Raw genomic sequence first — 3287 nt, 5'->3', positions numbered from 1 at the left:
GGCTGCAGCTCCCTGGTGCAGCTACCAGGGACTGCCTGAATCATCAAAGCTCTCCAAATCTTTTCTGAAGATTTGGAGAGCTTTGAATCGATTGGGACCTCTAAATTGGTCCCCTGATTGTGGAAATTTGGGGTAGCTGCAGTGTAGATGTCCAGTATGGATCTGTTAGACAGTGTCTACCCCTCATTGTTACTAAGGGTTCCCACAAAAGTCTTCTGGGGAGAAATTGGTTCTCACCATTGGGACTCAGTATTCAAGGCATACACAGTCTCTGCACAGAAAGTCTGGAATGGCTTGCAAGGGAGTTTCCCCGGGTATTCTCCAAGGAATTAGGAACTTACTTAGGTCCACCTGTGATGTTCCAAATGGATCCTGCGATCGCCCCTCTCTCTGTGAAGGCTCAGAATGTACTTGATGCAGAATTAAATTCGCTTATCGCGCAAGGGGTCCTCAAGCCAATCATACATACAAGCTGGGCCACACCAATTGCTCCTGTTTCAAAACCTAATGGCAGTGTTTGCATCTCTAGAGGTTACAAGCACACTGTTAATAAAGCACTTAAGCAGGACCCGCATCCATTAACCAGTTACTGCCATTAACCAGTTACTATCTGTTCTTGCAGGAGGGAAGGTTTTTTTGCCAAACTTGACCTTGCTCAAGCCTATCAGCAACTGATAGTGGATGACAAGGCTGCTGAGGCCCAAACAATAATTACACACCGGGGAGTGTTTCGTGTCAAGTTCCTCCAGTTTGGAATGTGGCACCGGGGATTTTCTAGAGGTTCACGGAGAAAATGCTAGCAGGAATTCCCAGAGTTGTTCCATACTTCGATGATGTGTTGATCATGGGGCTGTCTAGAGAGAAGCTCAGTGAGAGACTCAGAGAAGTTTTACAGAGATTTGATAAAGCAGATATCAGAGTAAGAAGATAGAAATGTCAATTGGGAGTTTCCAGTATCAACTTCCTGGGATATCAAATTGAGGCTTCTGGCATTCACCCAGCTGAGGACAAGGTAAAAGCAATACCCGGATGCTCCTATACCAAAATGCAGACATGATCTTCAAGCATTCTTAGGACTTCTTACTTTTTATCACATCTTGAAAGACAAAGCCACCATAGCAGAGCCCCTTCATCGCCTACTAGATAAAGGAGCTCAGTGGAAGTGGACTTGCCAGCACAACAAAGCCTTTCAAGGTGTCAAGAAGTTGCTGACATCAAACTCTGTCCTTTTTCACTATGATGAGCAGAAGCCACAGTTCATTACTTGTGATGCCTTGCTGTTTGGTGTTTTTTTGCTGTCCTTGGTCACACATTGCCTGATAGTACGGATGCACCTGTTACTTTTTTCCCAAGAATAATGACTTCAACCAGGAGGAACTATGCACATATTGATAAAGAAGCATTGGCAATCATAGATTGTTAAGGGCTGGAAGGGATCTTGCAGCTCATCGGGTCCAGCCCCACCACTCTAAGCAGGAAGACAACTTAGGTCAGGTGCCTGTCCAGTCTCCTCTTGAAAACCTCCAGGGTAGGTGACTTCACCACCTCTGAAGGGAGTTTATGCCACAGTCTGGACACCCTGACTGTGAAGGAGTTTTTCCTGGTATTAAGCCTGAAGTGGCCTTCCAGGAGTTTATATCATTGCAGGAGTTAAGACATTTTACAACTATGTTTACAACTATGCAAATTCAAAATCTGAACAGACCACAAACCCCTTCTTGGAATTTTTACTACGGGCAAACCAACTCCTCCTATTTTGTCTCCCTGTATGCAACTCTGGAGCATCATGCTAAATACATATGACTATATATTTGCGTACAAACCTGGGGAAATGATTGCAAATGCTGATGCATTGAGCCGCCTACCACTACAAATACCTGATAGTGTTACTCCTCCACCACCGGAAGTCCTCATGCTGGAATCCATGCCAGAAGCCGCTCTTCAGGCTGATCAGATAGCAATGACTGCAAAAGACCCTATCCTTGCCTGTGTCCACAACTGGGTGTGGAGGGGCTGGCCTGCAGACAAATTGACTGAGGAATTCAGGTCATTTTCATCAAGTCAGCATAAGCTGTCTGCCCACAAGGGTTGCCTCTTGTGAGGAAATCGTGTCTTAAGTCCAGAAGCAGGACACCAAATCATACTGACAACACTGCTTGCAGCACACCCAGGCACTGTGAGGATGAAAGCACTGGCTATAAGTTATGTATGGTGGCCAGGTGACATAGAAAGGGTTGTAAGGGAGTGCAGCAATTGTGAAGCGACCCGTCATAATCCACTGAAGGCACCAGTATTCCCTTCGGAAATGACAAAGGAACCCTGGTCACGCATCCACATTGATTTTACTGGACCTTTTCAAGGTAAAAACTTCTTAATTGTTGTTGACTTGTACTCAAAATGGCTTGAAGTGATTACTGTCTCAACTCTTGCATCAACTGCGACTATAAGAGCTCTCCATCTGCTGTTTGCAACCCACGGGGTGCCTGACACTATCGTTTCTGATAATGGCAGCGCATTCACCTCAGCAGAGTTCCAAGACTTTGCCAGCTGCAACTTCATTCAAACTGTTACCATTGCACCTCGCAGGCCACAGGACAATGGGCAAGCTGAGCAAATGGTGCAGACCACAAAAGATGCACTGAAAAGCATTGTTGTAGGAGGCTGGCCTACCAGACTGGCCAGATTTCTGTTTGCTCACTGGAGAAGTGCCTATCTGTTTCCACCAACTCAAACCCTGCTCCATCACCATCAGAAGGAAGCATTATCAGAAAGGGATCTTGGAGTCATTACCAGAAAGGGATCTTGGAGTCATTATTGACTCCAAGATGAACATGGGCCGACAATGCGAGGTCACGGTTGGCAGGGCTAACCGGACCTTGTTGTGCATCCACAGGTGCATCTCAAGTAGAGCCAGAGAGGTGATCCTCCCCCTCTATGTGACGCTGGTCAGGCCACAGCTGGAGTACTGCATCCAGTTCTATGCACCCCATTTCAGGAGGGATGTGGACTACATTGAAAGGGTCCAGAGGAGGGCCACCCGCATGATCCGGGGACTACAGGGCAGACCCTACATTGAAAGACTGCGGGACCTCAACCTGTTCAGCCTTCACAAGAGAAGGCTGAGGGGAGACCTGGTGACTGTTTATAAACTCACTAGGGGGGGGACCAGAAGGGTTTAGGGGAGACACTGTTTCCCCTAGCACCCCCTGGCATGACAAGGAACAATGGACACAAATTATTAGAGAGTAGATTTAGATTAGACATCTGCAAGAACTACTTCACAGTTA

The sequence above is a fragment of the Gavialis gangeticus genome, unplaced genomic scaffold (genome assembly GCF_001723915.1).
Source record: "Gavialis gangeticus isolate Ggan-Ray unplaced genomic scaffold, GavGan_comp1, whole genome shotgun sequence".
NCBI classification, from domain to species: Eukaryota; Metazoa; Chordata; order Crocodylia; family Gavialidae; genus Gavialis; species Gavialis gangeticus.
This window is presented reverse-complemented; position numbering follows the sequence as displayed.